Genomic DNA, 25,959 nt, shown 5'->3' on the forward strand with positions numbered 1-25,959 from the left:
CCCAGTCGGTTTTTGTGCACGTGGTTGAGCCCCATTCAGACGCGTCTAACAAAATCCCTGTTGCGTACGTGGCCACTTTCACAGTGAGCAAGGTTTTGGCAATTTGAGATATGTCCTTCTGCGGAAAATCGCCATTTGTATGTGCCATCGAGAGTAGACATTCGTCAAACGGTACTTTCATGATGACATGGCCGGAGTCTGCGACTACGTGAAACTTGTCCAGTTGCACCTCTAAAGACAGATATTCTTGGCTGTACTTCGGACTGCCGACAGCTATCACCGTTGCGTCGCAGGACGACGGAGTCACAAAGTCTCGAATCTCTTCGGCGGTAGGCTTGCTCTCATCCAGTGGCCCCAGCACAGCGGAATCTGACAATTCGCACATAGCTATGGGGGCAGACGCATACGTGTCGGCGTTTGTCATACCCGCAGATGTTTCGGTCCGTGAATTGCTGATGCACAGCTTGTTGCCTTGCGAGAAGAAACAATGATCTCCGAGTTGAGAGTAACATTTCCCTATGGACTCTGCGTCTCCCACGCCGACGTATGAGAGAACGCAGGCGTAAGGAGAATTTGTCAATGTCGAAACATCGTCAGCATCGGGCCAAGTTCTACTTTCTTCGGGAGCATACAACGTTCTGCGAAGCACTTTGAATGCCGCACACTGGGGGTCTGTTCCGCATTCGGCAGAGGCTGGCTCGTGAAAATAGTAGTGCTTGCTGTGAGGCTGACCGTGTACAAAGATTGAGATTTTGTTCATGGGAGTGTCCGACACTATGCGATCCGAGCACTTGAAGCCTCCAGGCACCAGTGAACAAGAAGAACTGTCAAGCCTACGGACGTAGGCGCCGAGCATCTGCTTTGTAGAGTTTGCAAAGTTTTTCTGTTCGTACAAGGGTTTCCAATTTGCGTGTAGCTTACCTGGGCAATAATGAGTGCATAATTTTTCTCTTATCTCGTATTCGCCCACGGCCAGAGCGAATCCACTTTTACTCATACCTAGACACCATCCGGTCTCTAGGCATCTGTTTACATCTATCCAGACGTAAGGAGCGTAACCGTAGTACGGAGCGGTCTGGTCAACGGGCAATCCTTTTACAATCGCAAATAGAAACAACAGATAGATTACAGACTTCATTGTGTTGTTGGTGCATATCTTGTCATATTTTTTTTATTTTTTTATAAAAAGTTAAACCTCTGTTTATATGACAATTACACAGTTGTGTTGCAGACAAAACTCACACCGAGTGAGGTTTTCGATCGACCTCGTCTCTCACTCTCCTCCGATCAAAGGTCCTTCTTCCTCAGCGGGAGCCTTGTGTTTGAGTGAAGACTGCCATGTAGCTGCTAAGGCGATGAATTGTTTCACATTGTCATTGTGAACTTTAGCCATTTCATGATCCGCTACCAGAAATGTTTTTCCTTTGTGAGTCTTGACACGGCTCATCACATGCATAGAGGCTTGATTAGCCAGACTGTAGGATCTCCCTATCAGGTCCACAGACATGTTCTGCAAAACACCCATGAATTTGTCTCCTTGGATCGAATGCGCAAGGTGATTGTTGGTCTGCTCTTCCGTGACATGAATGTTATGCGATTCGAGGTAGGTTTTAACCTCGTGAGGCTGCAGTGCCTTGATCGCGTCTACAATGTTTGTCGAAAGATCGCAAACAGCGCAGGAACTGTCGTTGTAATCGATTTCTTTAATCGAAGGGTGTTCTTCCGCAACCATAGCCATGTGTAAAAGAGGATAACGTTTTTGTATAAAGCGCTCGCTGTCGCTCGTTTCAGCCACTTGCTGTACAGATTCTTCGGGTTCAGGGAAAAGATGAAAAATCGGATCCTCCGCTGTCCTCGGCTTAGGGCTTGGGCTGTCATTGCTCGCGTCCTGAGAATGTTCCGATTTGCGCTTGCGAATTCTTTTGGTCTTAGGTTTACTAACTGAAGGCTCTTCTTGGTCCATTTTTGTTGTTTTTTTTTATTTGCCTCAAAAGCGATGACAATGCTCGATACTTTTTTTCAAAGCACTGCAGCAGCTCAACCGTCGAGATGGAAGACCCAGGTCTACTTGGAACGGTGGAATGTGTAGATGTCGGAATTAGCGGCGGCCTGCTGGCGTCAGACCAACGATCGCAAGTCGATTACTGCTTAGTACGTACTCAGAACGAGACGTTGATAGCTGTGATAAACAGCAAGCATTGTAAATGGTGTAAAGGTAACAATGCAGCCGGCGGCTCAGGGGGTTTGCAGAGTAAGCTGTATTTACGGTTGTTACTCGGAAAACTTGGCAATTTCAAGGCAATCAAAGTCACAGACTTTGTCGTAGATTTACTCAACACTCAACCCAACACGGACGATTCTTTGACTCCGACAGTGACTTACACCGAGCCTTTGTGTAAGATACTGAACGTGCAACACATATCGGGTTCCTGCATGAATACTCTGATTGAGCTGGATCGAGACTTTGTGTGGGGCTATAATCTCATCTTCGATCCTTGAACAATGACAGAGCCTGCAATCAATCTCCTGAACGACACGAACTGCGCAGGGCCTGTTTTTTCACGCAAAGACGGACGTCTTTACGTGAAAGTCTCTCAACAGGATGAGACTCGGCCGGTTTTAGATTCCGACACCCTTACTCTAATCGAGTACGCTGGATCTTCTGAGTATTCAGACATTTCGGTTCAAGTGGACGAAAATGTATTTGTTCCTATATTTTGCAAAGAGTGCTACGGGACCAGGACTGTTGATTATGATAACGTGATGCAAACATTGAGCTCGCAGCAAACACCCGGTTTCTTTGTTGGAGTATGTTGTGTGTATGGCACCGAACCCGATGAGACTTATCCCGAATCCACTCGTGAGTTCTTGGTATCTAACAAATACGCGTACTCCGGCGCTTGTCATCCTCAACCAGGGCCGTGTCTGTTTCTCCACGAGCCCAAACAGAGAATCGGTCGCGTCCGCTGCTACTGGCACGTGCACAGCAAATCTACGGATAAAACATTTCTCTACTGCTGTGTGGAATGCGCTCAGACAGAATACGCCGCTTACATCATGTCGTACAGTTCCGTTATCAGTACAGCATTCAGCTTGGGCACTGTGTCCAAAGACCAAGGAAACGCTCCTATCACACAGGAGTGCAGCTTGGTTTCTGCACCTGCCAGACCTGGTTGTTACTGCAAATTAGTTGCGCCGGATCAGCTTTCTGAAAACATGACCAGGTTAGGATTCTGCGTGAATAAGCATTCGAAGCTTGAAGCTGGGTTGCAGCTGAAACACACCACCGACGGAACCGGTGTTGAACTGTGTAAAGGCATCGTGGACACGATCCGTGACTTAAAAAACTGTATGCTTGCACAAAAACAAGAACTGATGGCGCTGAAAGACATATTCCGTGCAACAGAAATCCACAACAGCTTATTAACCCAAAGACTTAAAAACTCCAGTGATCCGGATCTGTTGCTCACACTGAGAGGAGCAAAAGATTTCACCGCACGCACGGGTATCCCGAACAAGCTATGTGCAGGAGTTGACGGCCCGAAGGGTAAAATTGATACTAGCAAGATCGGATCGGATCTCTGTGGTGAATCTGCTGGCGACGAGAAGCTCTCTGTTGTAGGCGCCAACGCGGGCATAAGCAACGCATCAATCGTACCGTCTAGCTCAAATATGGACGGACAAACGCCGGTTCAGACTCCAAACTCTAACAACGCTTTGGAGACATTAGTGACAATGTTGCAACAGATAACGACACCTCAGCAGCAGCCGGCGGCTCAGTCTTCACAGCAGCTAAATGCTGCACTGCACGGACTTTTGCATTTAGCGCCTCTGTTTGTGAACACACAAAGAGGTGCATCGCAACAGTCGCTGACGCCCGATGGTGCGCACCATCAGTTCCAAAGTGACCGGTTCGGTGTGCAACCGAGAAGCACAGGTTATCACGGGCATGGGAGCAGCGACGGAAAGCGCGAGAGCTCTATGTACGAGTCTTTGACCCCCGAGCAGAAAAGGTTGATTGCTATAGAATATAACAAGCAAGAATCTGAGAAATTGGCAGCTCAGCAAAAGGATCATGAAAAACTTATGGATACAGTCAAAGACAGTGTGAGATCAGTGCTGAAAGAAATCGGCACTCCAGTTGCCCCCGAACCCGAAGATGGGTTGCACAACATTGCAAAAGAAACCCCGTATAAGCGTTCAAAGAAGTCTGCAAAGCCAGACTCTGAGGCCCACGATGATCAAGCCCTCCCCAGCATCATGGCTGAACTGAAAGAACTTACAAAACAGCTATACGCAAATGGTCAACATCGACGGACCTCGGTCGGCGAGCCTGCTGTCGCTGAAAATGCCACCGCAGGCTCAATTGTTCAACCGTGCTCTTCGGAAGCAGAGCCGGTCACTCCACCGAAAAAGGAGGATCTTGTGCAGAAGGCAGGCATTGTGCAGCCCGTGGCCGTGGAAACACAGCCTCGGTCTGTGACCGATTTCATTTCTGCTGTTGTGTCAAAGTCTGATAAATGATCATGTTTGGTGTATGCACGAAGAATAAAACGCTGTAACATACTTTCTCTGTAGTGTTTTCTTATATTTACTGTAGACCTTGTGCACTCATCTAACAACCGGCAACAATGGCAAAATGCAAAGCTCTATGCGAAGTACTGGGCACCGAACCCGTGCAAGTGTGCACAGCTGAAGACGGTAGTAGCAGTAGTAGCGCTACCGACGACGATCGCAAAAGCATACTGTGGCAAGGTTCGTCTTCCAGATGGGACTGGAACAACGCAGCTTTAGCTCCTGTTACGTTTCAACGTATCCCTTGTCCCTTGGTTGCTCAAGATAGAGATTTGCCCGTAGGAACCCTCTGCGTGCGCATGTTACCTGTTTCTTGTCAGAACGAAGACTTCAATTTCCTTGTCAATTTGTACAACACATACATAGCAAAGGGGTCGGAGTACCTGGCAAACGCCTATGTGAATTATTATGCACAAAACAACCAGTTGTGTATACCTGCAATGGATATAGAGATGTTTGTATCTACGTGGAACAACATGCAGGTTAGATTTCGCGATGTAATGCTGACAGCTCCCGTTTCAGCAACGCGACAGGGCAGCAGATACACGGATAAGCTACAGCTATGTTCACACATTTCAGACCTTGCCTTGTCTCGCATACCAATCGATTGCGAGCACCTGTGGTACGTGCTGCATGCAATGGTGAGTAAACCGTCTGCAGTGAAAAGAGTACTGCAGGTGGTCGGATGCGTGAGCAGCTCGGGTGGCTCCATGTACAAGACGGGTACCGTGGAGAATGTCCGGATATCTGGGCGATTGAGGGATGCGGCTGCGAGATTGTACCTCGTCGCCTACAGCGCAAAGCAATTGTCTCGGGAGAACGTGCTGCACCCGGACACTGGGGTGACTCTCGGTCTGATCTGGGCCACTGATGAAGATTCGCTGTACGATCATCTGAGAAACAGAGGTGATTGTTACTATTTACTACTGGGGACTGAGTACGGAGCAAATTTCGAATGCCTCTGGGTTAGCAAGTGGCACTTTTACAACTACAGGGTATTCAACACGATGACAACTATAGCCCAACACGTTGTGGAATCTCACAATCCACTGTCTAACTGGCTGGCGGGTAACACGGCCGAGTCGGCCAAGTACCTAGCATCTCTAAAGTGAACGAGGAGGCTGCAGTTTGTGTGTTGCGTGTAGCCATGTCGGAGACCGACTGCCTTCATTTACCCAGGAAGGCCGTCAACGATGTGGATTTGCTCCTGGGACTTGCTAGCACAAATCTTGTCTTTACGGATACAATACATCCGTATTATCTGTCGCCAGCGGTGTGCTGGCTGAATGAGAATCATGCACAAATGAAATGGTTCGCACGGCAAGTGGATGAATGCGCAAAATGTATTTCTTCTGTGTTATTGGCTGTGACACTGCTAACCCATGTACTGCGACTACGAAGCATGTTTGAAATAGGACTGGTGGGCACACTTTGGTCCGCGATCATCTGCGTGACCCTATTGCAAGGCCTCTCGCTCACAGTCAGACCTCCTGTTGTTCAAAGGAATGATCAGAGAAGCGCAGTTCACTGGGAACTAGATTTGTTTTTACAAAAACACGCCACGTTTATGTTCCTACTTACCTCTTACGTGTACACTTGGTTGTATTATAATTTTTGCAAGACAAATCCGAGCGCAGTCTCATGTTTAAACGAAGAAGGTCCTTCCACGGTACCTACCATGAAATGGACAATCTTTGTCTTGATTTGGATTAACACCGTGGGCCTTGTCAAGCTTGGCCGTCGCCGCATGAATCAGCGATGCGGACGATTTTTTTGACGATTGTAACAGTTTTTCTGCTATACGATTTGTACATGATAACCCCGAAGGGACGGACCGCGGGATGGCTTGTAGGTTACAAGACTCTCTTTCTGCTGACATCGTTTCATGGACTGTTTTTGCTCATCAGGACACATTTGAGTTTCATTCTCAACACCGTAAAGACACTACAGTACAACACGCTCCGCTTTGGTCGCTGTGACCGTGACAACCTAACAAGATCCATTCGCACAGAGCATACCAAGTCTCTCTCGAACCATCCAGCCTCTAGATCGCACACGAGACTGTTAGAGCCTTACAATGACCGAAAGCAAGCTCCTCTTTGCTGGTACCTGATAACGTGTGCATTTCTAATTTACAACACTTTGCATCTCATAGCAGCACCGATCCAAGACTTATGTCCTCTGTTTTTCGGGGTGCCAGCTGGTACATTTTATTGGATAACTATCCGAGTCTGGCAAATCGGCTACAGCTGAGAATAAATGTGTGTTACTTACGGAACAGGCTGCTTGCAGTATGTCACAAGCAGCCGTATGGATACACGGTCTACGTTTGAGATTTACTTGGACATCTGTGTCACCTGTGTGCTTTGTCTGCTGGTACTGATCAATATCACTCTGTGGTTCGGGAGGTTGTATTTTCATGCGCATGTACTGTAAGGAGATACGGCATCGCAAACTGTGGACTATTTATTCCCTACACGCGTAGAATGGAATCTCCTTGGTGGATGCAATTGCTTGCTAAACGAGATGAAGAAGCAGAGCACAGCTCGATGATGCCTTCCAAGGACCCATCGTCATCATCTGCCTTTTCAACGCAGGCTGATCCTGAATACCATCGTGTAAAAGGAGCATACCACAACGAATACACTCCCACCAACAGCCCTCACGAGGGCCATATTGTACATAAAGCGGAGGTGCACTGCAAGCACATGCCCTTTCAGGAGAGTTTCTTTGACGAAAAGGAACAAGAGTATTCGGATGCCCTTGAGACAGCACCGGTGAAATCCGTCTCACCAAAGATTGTGCAGAAAAGAGAGCACCATCACAGCAGTTCTAAGATCTCCAGCGGTGGTGTTTCAGACAAAGCCATGCAGAAGAAACATGCATCTACTAAGAGAGACCCGAACAAGAGCCATGTGAAAAAAAAGATTCTTGATGTACAACCCTCGGAAACAAATGTTTAATCGGCACCGTGTTTCTGACTCTAAGTGAACCCTGGTCATGGCCTGGTCTTTGATCAACGCAAGAGGCCCCAGGGTACCTCCCACATCAGGTCACTCTGCCACTATTATCGGGACAAAGATGTTTGTATTTGGGGGGAGAGGTGAGGACCCGCACCATGGCGTGAGAGTGTTTGACACAACGACCAACCTCTGGAGCACGACCAACCTCTGGAGCGAGTCCTCCGTGCAGACTCCAAAATACCGCTGGAAGTTTGAGGACTTGCAAGGAATGCAAGGTAGCTGTTATTCAATATGTGGTCTAGAGCAGCTGGAACTTCCTCGTGAACTTAGATGGGAACTGGCAGCCATGGGTACAAAACAGTGAGAGCGTAAAACGCTGGAACACTTTACACCCATAGACCCTGATTTTCTACGTCTCCCCAGTTGTGTCATCATTTACATACACTATTTTGTTTTCGATTGCCTTGTTCCACTTTTGCCACTACCGGGCTCAAAAGATTCTTGATGTACAACCCTCGGAAACAAATGTTTAATCGGCACTGTGTTTCTGACTCTACCACTTTTTTTCTTTTTGTCTATGTTTCTCATTTGTAACAAAAATAAATAAATAAAGTGAACTGTGTTTGATTTAAAGTTTGTTGTTTATTTTTTTTTCATTTTATTTTTTTACAGAACACACACAACACACATTTCAGATTTCATTTTTATATCGGTCATAGAATACACTGCGAGCAGATGATCATTTGGGTACAGATATTATTAGTCTTGTGTACAAACGCATCTACACTGCTGTGATGTAGTAGCTTTAGCCAAAGGGGCTCTTGAAGACTCGCAGTTCTGCAAAGCCGTTAAAGCTTGATCTTGTCTGGTCTTGACCAGCGTCTTGCAGTTTAGCTACCAGCGTAGCAAGTTCATTGTCTCGCACAGCGAGCCATTTCTCAATCCTAGACCAGATTGCACGCGATGTCCTTTCCGTAGGCACAGTTCCATCTGATAAAAGGCCTGCAAGTTTTTTTAGACCTCGAAATCTCATCTTGCAGTCCTTCAGTGTCACAGCGAGCCATTTCTCAATCCACGACCAGATTGCACGCGATGTCCTTTCCGTAGGCACAGTTCCATCTGATAAAAGGCCTGCAAGTTTTTTTAGACCTCGAAATCTCATCTTGCAGTCCTTCAGTATCACCAAGACAAGGGGGCTGATGTGATCGTCTACACTTTTGCTACAACTGCCGCACACGGTGTCATGCACAGCTGTTCCTTCCAGGGCCACGAACGAATCGTTGGAACATAATGTGTGAGTCAAACACTCCTGGGTAGCAGATGATTCAGATGAGTACGTTCCTTTGCTGCAATATTTGCATTTTGTGTCCAAGGAAGAAGTGCCACGGGTCTCAACACCTTGGCCTGCTGGACACGAGCTGTGTTTCACGCACATGTTGGCAATGCCATCTCTTCTGTAGTATCCATCTTTGCAAACACACACGCTGTTCTTGTGCTTCTCACAAGGAGTCAGCTCGAACTCTCTGGGTCCGCGGCAACTAGTGCAACGCAGACAGTTGGGTATGTAGTTGTAATAGGCAGTGTAGGTACCTTCCCTGCAGGGTTTGCATACAGTCTTGCTGGTTTTGGTGCAGTGGCTTTCCAGATGAGTACCGGGCAGACATTTGTCGCAAGTGCACACAACACCATCACTAGATTCATGTCGATAAGTTGTTGTGCTGCAGTTGATCGACCCAAGACAAAAAAAAAATATGACAGCTAGTTGCCACATCGCAAACATTGTTGCACAAGTTTATATCTTCAGAGATCCTTGTTGAAGCGTGAGTCTCCTTACAGTCACAGGAGTCCTTTTATACCCACAGGGGATGAAAAGTTAGAATATTTCTGGGAGATAAATATTCAAGTTTTAGAATAGTGTTTTTTTTTTACATCACAAAAAACTTCACTCTAGTCCAAAACAAAATCAAACTCATACTCCGAATCAGAATCAAACAGCTGAACAGGACTCAAAGCTGAGTAAGTCTGCAAGTTGCTGCGCTCAAAATTCAATCCTGACATATCGCAGCAACCTGAATTGTATGATCCAACTATGTTATTATGATAGCCATCGGGTAAGCCGGTAGACTCAACACCTCTGCTGCACATGACCATGTCCAAAGTCCTCGGACACTGGCCGGTTTCAAAACATTGCGATGACAGCTCGGGTTGCGGATAATTATGGGCTGCTGCTGTACCAAAAGTGTCAGTCACCGGATCACCCAAAGTGCTCATCAACCATTCTGCATCGTCGAACATGTCTTTGACGATTTCAGGGGATAACTTTTCCCCGTATTGAGCCGCTACGTATTGAACCGTACCATAACATCTTGGGGTTCCGTCAACATCAGTTTCACGGAGAGACAATGGATCCTCGTGAACTGTAACACCGCTTAGGTTGTCCTGAAAACCTATTGGAGCCATTGAATCCAGCCGGTTGAAACCATTCGACCGGTCGAATTCGTTTACGTTCAGTTCGTTCTCGTGCAAAGGTGATTTTGCGACAGACACCGTTTTCTCTGACAGTGTATCATTGCCAGCTTCTGCTGCCACAGACGACCGCATTTCACTTTCGGACCATGTATGCTCTGCGTTCTGCGCAGGAAACGAGTCTGACGCTTGAAACTCGAAGGGCTCAGGTAGTGCCTCTGTAGTATTGGTCGGGGCAGCGGTGACTAACTCAGTCTCTTCTTGGACAGCCGAGAACGCAGTCATTGCTGGACTTGCGACTGTTGACGGTTTGAAACCATTCGACCGGTCGAATTCGTTTACGTTCAGTTCGTTCTCGTGCAAAGGTGATTTTGCGACAGACACCGTTTTCTCTGACAGTGTATCATTGCCAGCTTCTGCTGCCACAGACGACCGCATTTCACTTTCGGACCATGTATTATTGGTCGGGGCAGCGGTGACTAACTCAGTCTCTTCTTGGACAGCCGAGAACGCAGTCATTGCTGGACTTGCGACTGTTGACGCAGTTACCGCAGGCAAAGTCCTTGGAGCTGGCATAGTTAGAAACGTGACAGAGACGGTAGTGCCGCGAACTTTCATCCACATTGTGTGTGAATGCAGAGATTGTAGCTGCTCGTCAGTGAGCCTTATCATTGTCACAACATGTCCAGGAGTCGGTTGAAACGTATGTGCAAGTAGTGGTTGAGGAACAACGACCTGCTGTTGATTGTCAACGGCTTGTTGTTCTTGGTCAACAACTCTCTGTCGCTTGTCGGCAACAGCATTGTCCTCATCGGCATCAGAAAGTGCCCTTTTTTTGCCTCTTCTCTTCAGAGAAAACAGTATTTCACTTCTTCTTTTCTGCTTATTTTCTGCTTCTTCTTCTTTTCTTGAACGGAGGATGCTCTCGATCACATCCAATGACGAAGATTTATTGTAGTTGTGCTCGTCGGCATCAAAAAGTGCCCTTTCATCGCCTCTTCTCTTCCTCTTCAGAGAAGACAGTCTTTCACTTCTTCTTTTTCTGCTTCTTTTCTGCTTCTTTTCTGCTTCTTCTTCTTTTCTTGAACGGAGGATGCTCTCGATCACATCCAATGACGAAGATTTATTGTGGTTGTGCTCGTCGGCATCAAAAAGTGCCCTTTCATCGCCTCTTCTCTTCAGAGAAGACAGTCTTTCGCTTCTTCTTGGTCTGCTTCTTTTCTGCTTATTTTCTGCTTCTTCTTCTTTTCTTGAACGGAGGATGCTCTCGATCACATCCAATGATGAAGATTTATTGTAGTTGGTTATCAAAAACTCTGAGTTTGTTATTTCATCGAGTTTCTTGATCCAAAATATTTCAAATTCAGCCCTGGGATTGGTGCCTTTGTACACTCCGCACGACTCTCGTCTGATAAACCCGAGAGCTTTAAACAGTGCAGTCACGGGGTAGATTCGCTTCGTGGTTTCACCCATATGCCTTGAGAGTGTCGTCAGAGTGAAGGGCCTTTTGCTTTTCAGTATAGTGTATGTGATCCACACGTTTTTTTTCCATTTGGCCGTTGCACCGATCGACCTGCTGTGCTTCTTAGGGGTGCGGTGAAGCCCAAACAAATTAAGTTCAGCAAGTTTGTCATATCCCTTTCTCAAGTGGTCTTTGTTGCCGTAACAGCCAATCTTTCTCCATCGTGCAACTGCTTGTACAAAGGTCTCGTCAACACCGATCTCATGGCCCAGTCGAAATAACTCTTCGAAAGCTTTTGAAAGAGAATTGATCTTCGTATTTGATATGTTTAGAATCAAGCGATCCACGTCCGACGAAGCCATCGTCATGCAATTAGACCTAGCGGAAAGTTCAGTTAGCAAAAGAGGTGAGTTCAGCATGAAGATTGAGGAGATCTGTTCATAAACGGAAACCGCGAAAGACTTATGTAGAAAAATCACTTGAGATCACACTAGCAACTTAGACGGATTCTTTTCAATGAACACACAGCTGCAATTTGGACTGAGTTTTTTTAATAACAATTCTCAACAAAAACTAGGACGGATTTTTTTAAAAAAATGAACATCAAACAGATGTGATTTGGATGGACTTTGTTAAATGAGCAGAAACGTAGATGTAAATTGGAATGAGTTTTTTATATGAACAGAAACCACAGTTGCACTTTGGACTGAGTTTTTTTTAGATGGAGAAACATAGATGCATGTTGGAGAGAATTTGTTAAATGAGCAGAAACGTAGACGCAAATTAGATGGACTGTTTTATATGAACAGAAACCAAAGGTGCACTTTGGACTGAGTTCTAACCCTGTTAACCACAGTTTGAACAACATGTGAAATATATAGGAAGTGAAAGCGGGTGGGATTCAGTTTAATAGCTCACATCACGAGAGTTACAATCACAAATCCTCTGTGTTACACAGCCAGAGGAACAGAGACTGAGCCTCTTTTTATTAGTATAAGATTATACAATGTATCGGTTCATCGTGTTTGGTAGAACCATACTGTTTTTTGCTTTAGCTCTGTCCTGTTGCACTGATCCGAATGAAATTCTACAAAAACTCTACAAAAAACTCTGCAATTCAACACCTTTGGGTACATTAGCTGGCCTCTGGACAACGATGAGGTTTCCTGGGTGAAACTTTCAGTTCAGCCCGATGGTAACTACACCGACATCCTGATTGTCAGCAGTGCCCGAGATCCTTTGCTACAACAGCCAGCCTCTGCTTCAGTCCCAAACTTCATTGCCTCTGTCGCCGCTCCTCTTGTTTCCCACTCTGTCGATCAGAACAAGGCACAAGAATCAGTCGGCGCACAGCCTCAGGATGCAGCTGAAGAATTGAGTTCATTTCAGCATGCGCTGCATGCGCTGATCAAAATCTTCAGTGACATCATCCCCACTCTCGTCTCCGACTATGTCGGCCAGAACATGGCACAAAAAGACTACTCTCAGTTGTGCGCACGGCGACAGTCGAGCAGGTTAATACCCTTCAAGACGGGAATCCCTTTTGCAGGGCCGTTTTTAGCTATAGGTGGCCGCCTCAGGCGCCATCCTAGAGGGAGCACCGAAACGGAGGGAGTGGACACAAAACTGCCGTGGAGTACAAGACCTTTTTAGTTTGTGTCATGTGCATGGGGCTAGAGAAAGCGCCTTGTGGCAAAATCTCACCAAGAAACAGTCAGCCGCCATGTTCGGTCTGCATGTGCACAAAGCAGCTCGGCGTCCGGAGGTTGCTTACTTGATCTGAGAGACTTCATAAAAAATGTCAAAAAAAAGCGTGAATATGGCATATGAGTTTTTGTGAAGACGTTACATTGATGCATTTTGCTTTCCCTGCATCAACCACACCGTGCACAACCTTGAGACACTTAACACCAAATGTAATTTGAGTGAACAATTTCTACAATAAACGGTTCCCTGTATGAGAAAATACAAATAAAAAACGTACACACTAATTTTGTGTCTGTTCTGCGTTTATCTATTTCTTGTTTTTTTTTAATGTCTGACTTAGGGTTAGAGAAGGGGAGGCTCATGTAAACACGGGAGACTGTGGGAGAGTAGTGAGTTAGTGAGTGCAAGAGTGTTAAGAAACTCAGAGGAAACGGATGATTCCATCTGCAATGGTTTTATTGTCAAAACTCGTTGTCAACAGTGTTACATATGACCAAACTAGTTTCAAGTAGCAGAATGTGAAAGGTTCAAGCAGCAGAATGTGAATACATGCATCATAAGTAGGTAAGTAGGAAACGCATCAGAATCTTTGGGGGTAATTGTGTCACAGGTAAAGCATTTATTCGTTCCAACACATGAAAAGAAGCTCTACTGAGCGAGTGCCCTGCTGCGTTGAAGATGCGCACTGCGCTTGCAGATCAGAGCTCTCAATGTTCTCAAATGATCATCTGCGCACAGTGTATTCTATGACTGATATAAAAATTAAATCTGAAATGTGTGTTGTGTGTGTGTGTGTGTGTGTCGCTGCACAAACTTGTTTTATTTCGGTCTGTTGAACTAGTAAATACCTGAGCCCGGTAGTGGTAAGAGTGGAACAAGGCGATCAAAAACAAAATAATGTATGTAAATGATGACACAACTGGGGAGAGGTAGAAAAGCAGGGTCTATGGGTGTAAAGTACTCATGGCTGCCAGTTCCGATCTGAGTTCACGCGGAAGTTCCAGCCAGTAAGCAAGTTCTAGACCATATTGAATAACAGCTACCTTGCATAAAGTCCTCAAACTAGGGCTTAAATTCAAGATGAACACGTCAATGTTATCTATTCCATCGGTCAAGATGATGACACAATCTCTCACCAGGAAAGCCAACATCCCATAGCGATTTCGATATGGACTTTTTGTCCCCTCGGGCTCAACTTCCTTCCAGGTGCAGGTCTCTGGGTTGAATTTCCACAGGCAATATAGCGGTTCCAGGTTGCGGTTGTGACCACCAAATATGTACAGCTCTCCATTGTAGGCAAAGGCTGAATGGTTCCAGCGGCATTTTGGAGTCTGCACGGAGGACTCGCTCCAGAGGTTGGTCGTGCTCCAGAGGTTGGTCGTTGTGTCAAACACTCTCACGCCATGGTGCGGGTCCTCACCTCTCCCCCCAAATACAAACATCTTTGTCCCGATAATAGTGGCAGAGTGACCTGATGTAGGAGGCACCCTGGGGCTTGTTGCGTTGATCAAAGACCAGGCCATCGTGCTGGTGTTCAAAGCGTAGATGTCATCGGTGTGACTGGAACTGCAGGGGGTGTATCCTCCGTGTATATACATGACTTCCCCCAAGGCGCAGGCTGAGTGCCAGTACCTCCCCTCCGGAGCGGACCCAGACACCTTGGGTTTGAACCATCTGCGGGTGTCCACATCAAATGCGTACAGATCGTTGCGACACTCATCATGTGAGTATCTTTCCCAAGGGGGTGACAAAACCTGGCCTCCCCAGAGGTAGACAGTGTGTCCTATCAGTACAGCTGTGTGGTGGTCGCGGCGGGAGGGAATGTCAGCCGGACTTCCTGCTGTCGCCGGGAGCATCGTCCAACTCAAGGACACCGTGTCGAAGACATGTACTTCGAGCTGGGCCCTAAAACGGCCCCCTTCGAAGCAGTACAACTTGTGTCCAACAGCCACGCAAGCATCAACTAGTGCTGTCGGAGCCTCTGGCTCTTCCTGCAGATGCACTGTCCAGAGTGACATTTCTATCACCGCGATGGATGCGATGAGCCTGAAACTGACAGCTCGTAGGTCGTGGCAACTAGACTAACTTAGGACTCACTGAGGGTAATTCAGACCAGCTCTCTGGCAACTGTCAAATCAAGGCCTGGCTAGCTTCTCCTCGCCTGGGGTAAGCGGTGACTGGTCGCTGGGTCCGACCTGTTGAAACTATATGGCGTAGTGTGGAAGACGGGCTTATAGAAAGCTAAATCTCAGCTTGAAGGTAGGCTGGGATATTCTTAGTGTTTTTTTTTGTATTCTTTTTTTTTATCATTTTCTTCTCCTTCCTCTGCTCCACTTCCATTTTACTCTCCATCAATCTCCAAGTTTCCTTCTAGTTTTGACAGTGGAGCATCAAACTCCCTGAACCTGCTGGTCTCACTCTCTCTCTCTCGCGTGTTATGTGCCTCAGATAGGGGTGCAGCTGAAGGCAGATGAGAGTGTGGTTTTCTATATAGAATGGGTCGCTGCTGTTCATAGGGCAACCAATTAAGTCGTGCACCAGGTCGTGAGGCCCAACCATTTCCTTAAACGCGCCGACGGACTCGTAACCGACGAGTATCACAGTCCATTTCCCGTGGCACAGCGAGGATGTGTAGTATTTGCCCATGGACTGGTAGAGGGCGATGTTGGCGTGGGCCTCTCCAGACAGGACGTACTCGACGCTCTGCTCGGGGCCCGCGTTGAACCTGGCCGAGTGCGCTCCCACCCTCTCTCTTTTCGTGCCATCGGGGGCGTCGCCCAGCAGGTTCAACGTGAACACTGCGCACTCCACCGAGTAGCTGCACATGCCATTCTTAGCCACCACCTCAGGTATCTCGCCCTTGAAGAACGTCACGTCCGTGTCTGCGTACATGATGGCGTTGCCTCCGTTGGTGTACAGGAACCACGCGTACTTGAATTTGCCAGAGCGCAGGGCGGCCACCTTGGCCTCGTGCACCACCGCTTGCGCGTTTCTGATCACCATGTAGCGCATCTTGGTCAGCAAGTGTTCGGGCTTCATCTTTGCGTACTCTTTGGCCGAGATGCTGTCGATTTCTTCCAGGCAAAGCACCACCACGTTGCTGTGTTCCTGAAACTCATACAGCGTCCTCTCCACCTCCTCGGGGGTCATAGTCAGCTTGCTGAAGACAATCAGGACGGGGATCTTATGCTTCTCCAGCATGCTGGCCTGCATCTTGATCTTGTTCACGAGGTCTGGGCGGTGAAAATTGATGACATTGCTGCCATTCGGGATCCCCGTGCCTCTGATGGCAACCCAGGTGTGGAAGACCAGATTGGTTTTCAAGAGCATGTAGCTCTTGTCCAGCGTGAACCCCGAGAACTGCTTAGAGAGAAAGGTTTCGATTTTGTCCATAACGTTGCTCTGGTCATAGCTGGAGGGGTCTCTGATTTGCTCGGAGGGGCTGACGATTTGCTTGGAGGGGCTGATGATCTGCTCGGAGGGCCTGGCGATTTGCTTGCTGTGCAAGCAGCAATCAGTTTCGTAACCTGCCATGAGCTGCTGTGCACGCACAGATAGGAGTGTGGCAGGGGCTAGCTCTCCAGGCCTTTTATTAACAGAAGGAAGGACCTACAAGCTCGCAGCGCGGCACTCGTCGTCGCACTGTGAGCTTGTAGATCTGCTATTTTTCAATAGTTGAAGCACAAAATATGTCTACCCGTTCTGAATAGCTTAACAGAATTAATAAAAATAGTAATAATAAAAAAAGAATGCACCAACAAAACTGTACCAGAGACACATCTTAATTTTCAGGACTTTTAACAGGGACACAACTCAGAAATCATAAGCCGGGTCCTCATGACCGAACTGCTTCATGCACAGGCCAACCACTACTGGGGTGTCGTCCTTGAATTTCCTTATGAGCAATCTGGCCACTTTTCACCTGGTGCGGCCTGAGGTCCTCCTGCTACTGAACTCCTCCTTTCAGTCCTCATCGGGAACAAAAAAGGCTTCAGTGTCTTTGTAAGAAAGTTTTTTTTTTTACTAAAACCTTGAGAGGATTTTTGTGGGGAAAAAAATAGAAGTTTTTTATAGAAAAAACTGAGAGTTTTTTTTTTTTATGGGAGCTCCACATCTTGCAGATTCATTTCCTTGAGTTTGCTCAGAACATGTCCCTGAGTACCTCTGCCAGCTCAGAAACATGTCCCTGAGTACGTCCGCCAGCTCAGGGTAGGGTTGGATGGCGTGAACCAGAAACATATTTTTAGCATGTATTTAGGTATCTTATTCTTCCTCTTGGGTAGGAAATTTGCAGTATTCTCCATCAGAACCTCAGGTGCCTCAGGCTTAGAAACTGACACTGCCATGGCTTATGTTTGATGAGTGACAGCTATTGAACTAAAAACAATGAGCCCCCTTATATACCAGTTGAGGAAATCTTCACCCCTTTCACCTCTCTCGCCTTGAGCTCTTCCAGCTTTAGTTCGAGTTTCCCTGTGTGATGCGCAGCTTAGGTAGCGTAGAGGGGATACAGGGCTTGCAGTTGTCAAAGTCGAGGTCCTTGGTGGAATTAAGCTCTACTTCTTTGGTAGTGACATAAGCATCCCAAGCGTTTGTGACGCTCAACTGACATGCGATGTATACTGTTCCCTCGGGGTAGTACATGGAACACGAATGGACACATCAAACATATACAACGGTACACAGAACACAGATAGACACACACACACACACACACACACACACACACACACACACACACACACACACACACACACACGCACACGCACACACACACACACACACACAACATGCAACATAAACAGCACACTGAGAAGGAAATTGATTGTCGTATAATACTTACATCATTACCAGATGAAAGAAAATGAACGTAGGACGATCCCTTGTAGCCGGGATTGAACTTGTACAATCTGTTTTCAGGATTTCCAGACACACGAACTGGTTTTTCTGAATGCAGATACGAAGGTAACCTTTGCAGCTCTTCGATGGCTCTTTCCACATTAATGCGCAGTGTGGTGCACATGTTTTTATTCTGGGCCTGCACCATAACGTTGATGTCCAGATGTAACAGCACAGCTGCGAGCAACAATCCCATCATAAGACTTTTGCCACATTGCCTTGGAGCAAGACACAACGTGTAGGAATTGGAGTACTTTGAAAAATTACGATCCACGATGTACAAGTGGCTCAGACAGGGTTTCACGTAGTTGTAATTTTCAGATCCGAGAGGAGACAAACCGAGCTTTTCAAGGAGCACGTGTTTGTATTTGTACAAAGAATCTCCAAACTGTTTATGTGTGACACCAAGAACAACGCCTCGTAGGAGCTCAAGCTGAAAAGGTTCTAGTCTCATGCCTTTGATTTGAAAATACTCAAAGACCCTACTTATCATTAGATCAAACCTGTGCATCACAGATCTCGATTTATCTTCCTCAGAACAGCTACAATTTTGAAGGTCTCGCATTCTAATTCTCGCTTGATCAAGACCAAGAGTTCTAATCAATTCAGCTCGTGCCAATCTGTTTTTTAGCAAATAATTATACTGAGATCGTTTATCTCGATCTTTACGTATCCTTTCGCTGTCAGTGAATCGTTTGGACAGACTCAGCCTCATACAATCGACAGCCATCGCCACTGGCACTGTTTTTGTCAGGTCACTGGGATCCTCCAGTGAACTTTCCAAGAGCCAACGGTTTGTTTCTGCATTGGTCGAAAGGGCGCCTTGCGAGACAGAGGAACTCAAGAGAGGACTGTTATTCGCGGCCATATCCGACCATGAATTGTTCACCTCAGCAAGCTTATTCGCGTACATGGCAGAAGAGCAGTGAGATATCTCGTGATACCTTAGTAGATTACGTGTTGCCACTGCAAATTCACTTTCGATACTGCTGGCTGTTTTCGTGGATGCCAGACATGGACAGGTCCAACGTATACCACCCTCACTTCAGCAGCGTGGATGGGAGTCAATCCTTCCTATCAAAAAAGTCATTCTGGTTGACGGCCGAAGGTCATTTGGTGTGCACGGAATCATACACTGAACATTGTAAACTTAATAATGTGTGGCTAAAAAATGCGGCGCTGATCGAAAGCTCCGAGGGTGATGATCAAAGCAAAGCCGTTTTAACGACCTCGGCTGCTGCGCATAAGAATCTGATCAGAATTTGCAATGAAGCACAAGTGGTTTCCCGAGGAAGGTTTTTTCACATGTATCCTCGCGACCCAGTGCGCAGCAAAGTTGACTTTACACTGCTGCAGGACGACACCAGCGGCAGTAAATCCTCAATATTGCAAATTCAACTCACGCCTGGCCTGATTAACTGTAACCAATGGAAAAAATTGACAACTGGAACAGATCTTATTCGAGAACTGGCACCTTTGTACTCTACATATTTCGCTTTTCTAGCCAACCCTAGGAGATTCACAGATCTGAATCGTAGAGTGGAAGAATTGGAGGCTCAATCTTTAACGCAAACCGACTGTGATGAGATACAATTAGGCTCGAAAATACGGCAAGACTGGTTTACAAGACTGCTCATTCGTCTAACTCTCCTGATGTTCTCATAGACAAAGGCATTAACGTTGACTTGTTTGAATACTGTTGAACTTGGATATTGAACTTTAGACGTCCAAAAAACAAAAAAAAAGAAACAAAAAAAAAACATGGATTCTCAAACTTACGAACTGGGTTTGTGTGATGGCGTGGAAAGTCTGCTGGTAAAACGCGATAATAGAATCGTAGCAGCTTATGCTCAACAGCGTACACCAAATGGGAAGATGGGCACGCACCCCATCGGCCGTTGCTACTGCGCAAAGCCAAATACTCTGAATTGGACACTTTGCAAATCAGACGTCGCTATGGCTAAACTTGTCTTGCTTGGCATACTTGGAGTACCAGTGAAATGTTACACATCGGGGAAACACGCGGTTGTGCTTTACATCGTGAAAGGTGGCTCGAGAGGTACAATTACATCTAGAGGCTTGGTCTTTATGTGCAACACAGTGCCTGACATGCCTGTCATCCTCGCTCATAGAATGCACAACGTGTGTGTGTACAACGATCATTGGGCGGTGGATGTGCTGTCTCACCTAGATCAAACACACATGCCTACTAAGATGATTGTCAAGAGGAAGGATGGCAAGAAATACCATGAAGTGGAGCATCCAAGTGTGGATTATGTGTACACTGATGCAGACGTAGACGCAGATGTATACGGTAAGCGGCCTATGCCAGTGTTGCCGTTGAAACTGATCAAGGGTATAGACCTTGCAGATGCCATTGAGCCAAACATTGGATCGACACTGAAGCGTCAAGCTGCAGAAGAACACCTTCTGCTGCCAGCTCGGTCTCAGCAACTGAGGTCACGATTACCTGAAGTATTTCCGGAGAATGAAGACCAACAAGGCTCGCAAAGTCAACTAGCCGACGTTTGCCCACACACCAGCTCTCCCCAACAAGGAGCAACAGGCTTGCAGCCGCCTGATGTTTTTCTGGACGACGACTATGCGTTTTTGTGCGCACAGTAGAAACATTCATTCTTTGGCAGTGGCAACCTTTCAGTCTAGAATTAACAATTTGTGAATCAACCTGCTCACAGTTTTGTTATGTCTTTTCTTGATAAAATGTTCATTATTGTTGGTTTCTTTAAAACACAAGATTTCGATTGTCTTTAAAAAGTGACGTTTTTTTTCTTAGAAATAATCAGAGAGTTTTTTTCTCTTGAAAAAAATCAGAGAGTTCTTTTCTAAGAAAAACAGAGAGTTTGTTTTTTTTTCTTGGAGAAAAACTGAGTTATTTTTTCTCAGGAAAAACTGAGAGTTTTTTTTCTTAAACTGAGAGTTTTTTTTCTTGGAAAAAACTGAGAGTTTTTTTCTTGGAAAAAAACGATGTTATTTATTTTTTTAGAAAAGGCTTTTACTAAAACCTTGAGATTATTTTTGACAATCACCGATCGAGCTCCGCTTCATTGTTTCCAGCGCAGGGCCAAAGGGGTGATCGGATCGACTTCATTCTCGTCTAAAGCAAAGCTGCTGCCGTGACAATTTGGACCCGAAATCACCAAGACCTTACCATGCCTTGGTACCGATCTTTGCATGAAAAACACCACCACAGATACGTCAAGAAGTATACTCACTCTGATCGCGGCACATCAAGCCTACGAGACACTGAGTATTATGAGTCACGAGCATCCAGACATCTGCACTGTCAGATTTGTGACATAAACGTGACTAACAACATTAAACGATATCGCAGATTTGCTCTGCTGGTCAACTGCTCCTGTGTACTTTGCCTTGAATGCGTGAAGTCGTACAGAAGACCTTCTAGGTTCTTTGGTGTCGTCGACAAAACATGCCCAGTGTGCAAGACGGAGTCTCCGTACTATGTGGTCAGTAGAAACTGGCTACCTGAAGGGCCTGGAAAACTCGCACGACTAAATGCGTACCGAGCGTACACACGCACAAAACCCTGTGTGTATGAACGAGCCGGAGGCTTTTGTAAACGTGGCTCAAAATGCATGTACAAGCATGAGAATCGTGAGGACACCATCGAGGAAGACACTGAAGACACCACTGAGGACGAGGGCGACACTGAGGATGACGATATGGAGTTTTGATTTATTTTTTTTGATTTTTTTCTCTGAGAGCTTTTGTCAGATCAACACTCGCAAAGACTTTTGCCACGGATGAAGACTTCAGCTGCGCTTCGGCTCAAAACATAGACTCTCTGTGTTTGTGTTCAACCTTACAAGAGTTTTATGTACAATGTAGATTTGGTATGATTTGTGAAATAAAACAACTCAAATGCGGAATCTCATGATCTTGTGTTTTATTGACCCAACCAACGGTTTGTTACATACAAAAGAAATGACATGATAGCAAAGTTATGAACAGACAGATAAAGACTAAAACATTTAAAGTATAACAATTCACTTTGTATTGTGTAACAAATGCCCCACATAACTCTTTATGTTACACCATGATGTTCATCCACCCTACGATACCACAACATACATGCCAGATTATCAAACATGCCAGAACATCCGTAGGTACCGGCAACGTCTTTCCAATGGCATGAAGTGATCACTGTGTCTTCCTTGTGAAACCAAGACCCGTTTGTCTTAGTATAAGCGCTGATGCTCTCTGTGCTCTGAGCGATCACGCCGTACAACTCGTACACAGAAGGGGTCAGGTTCTCATCAAGCTCACTTGAGTTGAACCGTTGAGGAAAGCCCATCGGTCGAGCCCCCATTCGATCCAGCCTGATCACCAGAAACATGGGCATCTTCTTGATTGTTATGCGAGACACCATGTCTCGAAAGCGGTTACACTCAACACACTCTTTTGTCACAACCTCCTCAAAAGCCTGCCGGATGCACTCCAGAAGGCCATCACGCGTTACAGCGACAGGGAAAACAGAGCATTCCTCCGACAGCGATTGTTTAGCATCGCAGGTCAAGCAACTGGTCACTTGAACAGTCAAAGTTTGCCACTGGGTGACAGCAAACTCCGACCCATCATGATCCAGGGCGTCAATGATGTAACGGAGAATTACATCGGGATCCTCTTCGAACTTGAACGACACGCCACTCTGGAGAGCCAGCGAGTCTATGAACATTCCAGGGTTCACAGCTCTGCCGGGATTTGCCGTCATGCCACTCAACACATCAGCCAGCTCTTTTGTCACACCGCCCCCGGACCTGTTGCAAGTCAGCAGCTGCGACGGTTTCACCGTCTCCGCCAGACACTGCAGTACACTATTGATCCCTTGCCTCTTGCCCATGTCGATCAGACCTTCCGTGACTCTACGGTACACCAGCACGCACGCTGTAGACTTGCGCAGCTCGGAGTTGCCGCGTGCGCTGCCGTACGCTGACAACACATCGCTCCAAGAGCAGGAGCTCGTGAAAGTGTCGTTTGCGTAGCCCCAGCAACCCCTTCCGTGCACGTAAGCCGCGAAATGGCCTGCGTTCAGAATGCCTTCGTGGGCGATGACACCGTAGAGCCTGTAAACCGTCTGCTCCTCAGACGGCACGGTGAGAAAAGATCCCACATCCAAAGTCTTTGGGAAGGTAACTATTCTGTTACCTTTCCTTACCGTGCCGCGATCACCTACGGCTCGATTCAGCTTCATGAACAGCACATCAGGCAATCTCGCTAAAGAGGTTTCAATTGTACACTTTTCCGAAGAGCAGTTGTTGCATTTCTCGTCAACACGTTCCTTTCGGTTACCGGCTTGGATGAAATCTAACAGGTCGACGTTGGTGCGCGAGGTCTCGATTGGTACGCGTAGCACAAAAAAAGGGTTCTGGTGGGAGTTTGTGAAGCCGCAACCTTCGCATTTCACCCTCTGCTCTTCCACGACCCTTAGAAACTCAAGACTAACACCGTCTTGATGTAGAGCGTCCAATATGTACCCAAGCACACGGTCAGGGTCTTGCTGATCACGTAGAAAGTGAGGATCGTAGGCTTCTGCAATCTCTTGCGCGAGCGGTTCAGCGTTGTACACGTGCATACCATCGTTTATACTCATGAGCATCAGCAGCTCTCTCAGCGCTCTAACCGTAGGGTTTTGAGGCTCTCTTCTCAACTCTTGCAGCATTTGCAGCAGTTCCTTAGTTTGAAGAAGACATTGCACTAGACTGTTAAGAGCACACAGGCTTCCTCGGTTACCAAGTCTTGGCGGTTTAGACATGGTGAGGTCTACAACACAAATGACTTGCTGTAAAGACAGGCTCGCCTTTTTAATAATCCACAAAACTCGTCAAGTGCAATCCGTCAAAAACATCTCGGAGGGTCAGTATGCCAGAATCTGTCACCAGCAACACGAATATCACAATGACTTTGTAGTAAGTCACATTCAGAGTCGGCACAGGCCCTCCACGGTTGTGTTTTGTGATTTCGATCACAGGTGCCCATTTGGAACTAGGGGATTCAGCGTCATGGGTCACCAGTGTTGTGTTTGCGTCAGAGTCAAATATAGCTCGATCGTCTAGCTTGTCCAACGTCGGAATCTCCGTGAGAGCAGCAGGGTTCACTCCAATAGTCACAAGACCTTGTGTGTAGTTAGCGCTCACGGTTTCAACCTTGTCAGTTTTGAAGATTTTTCTCCTCAATCTTAAGATGATGTTTCTGACCACCAAATGCACATCATCTTTGATTAAACACAACTCGTTCTGGTTTCCTCTCACGGTGTCGGGTTCTCCGAATGCAATCAAAAACGAGGTGCCCCGATGATGAAGAGTCAGCGTGGTCCCATCATTAGGCATAGAAAGCCAGTTGGTTATATCCGCAAGGTAATTTCTGAACGTGAAATGTGATCCGCGAAGGTCACACATTTCCGTGTTCAGACGCTGGTTACTCACTCCCGGAAATTCACTCAATCGGCTGATTGCAACCTGAAGCACAGACAATGTGCTTTGACTCGCCCCTGCCAACAGTTGCGACAGCTTGATGCGGGGCAAGTGGGTTTTGAGTAATTCGTTTATCATGTTTAGCAGCGCGTAGCAATAATTTCCAAACATAGGAGCATGGAGCATCGTTATGTTCTTGCTCAGATAAGGGATTACGTCCACCACAACGCCTCCGCTGTGTGTTACCTTCACGTCGGTCCAGTCGGTCATGTACACAGGCAGAACGCAAGCCCGAGCGGCCGCTTCCAGTGTCAGTAGCACCTGCATTACAAACACGTAGGGGTTGTGGGGTTCGTCTTCTATCGTCCAATGAGACACCGTCTTGTGCACATTATGAGGCTTTGCGTACTGAAAGACAAACATGTTGTGACTTTGCTGGGTCAGGCAATAGGGTCGATGAGGCCCTGTCAGCGCCAGCGGCTTAGAGTACGTTACAGCCAGAGCCAGTCGTATAAGCGCAGTGGAAAAAGCCTTTAGACTTTCTGAAATGCTAGTTACGACCAGCACCGCTGTGTCCAATTCCCCTGGTATCTTTCTGCTCCTGACATCGGCTTGCAAATCGCCCGGGACCGCTCCTAAACTGCTTTGCCAACTGGAAGGGTAATTGCATTCCGACGGCAAATCGCCCGGGACCGCTCCTAAACTGCTTTGCCAACTGGAAGGGTAATTGCATTCCGACGGCAAATCGCCCGGGACCGCTCCTAAACTGCTTTGCCAACTGGAAGGGTAATTGCTGTTGCTAGAGCCGTACGACCAAAGACCGCTTGTGTCTCCCAATAAGCTGCTGAGCTCGGAGTTGTAAGCCTGCTGTTGCTCAACGGGAGGCGCGTGTGTACCGCAAAACTTCCTTGTGTCATCTATTGCACGAGCTTTTTTGGCTTGACCTGCAGCCCGCGTTGATTGTTCGAGGCAATGGGGATCTTTGGCGGTGAGTGAGCTAGAAGGATAGTTCATTTCTGCCAACCGAGGAAGTGTGTGCGTACGTTGCGCTTTTCTTTGTTTCGGTCTCTGTCTTGTCTGCTTACATCTTTTGCCATCAGAAGGCCGAACGCTGCAGCTGACAAAATCACTTTGAGCCGCTTCTCGCTCCGTGATACGTTGAGCCTCGTCCTGGTTCTTGTCGACAACACACCGGCCTCTCTGTTTGTGCGTCCCCGCGATGTCGCTCGCAGAATCGGCTTCTGCGATGTCTAGGGTTTCGGGCCTGTTGATCCACACTCCCAAAGACGCCTGCCGGTCCGGTGGACCAGCGGGGTCGACGTGTAAGTCGGTTAAACTGTTGTCTGGCAATATAGTGCATTCTGCACCTGGTTGAACATCATCGGATGTCTGCAACAAAGTCTGCTGTTGGCTCTCGTGATCTTCAACGGGACGAGGC

Source organism: Nannobrachium achirus (genome assembly GCF_963921795.1).
Source record: "Nannobrachium achirus genome assembly, chromosome: 15".
NCBI classification, from domain to species: domain Eukaryota; kingdom Metazoa; phylum Chordata; class Actinopteri; order Myctophiformes; family Myctophidae; genus Nannobrachium; species Nannobrachium achirus.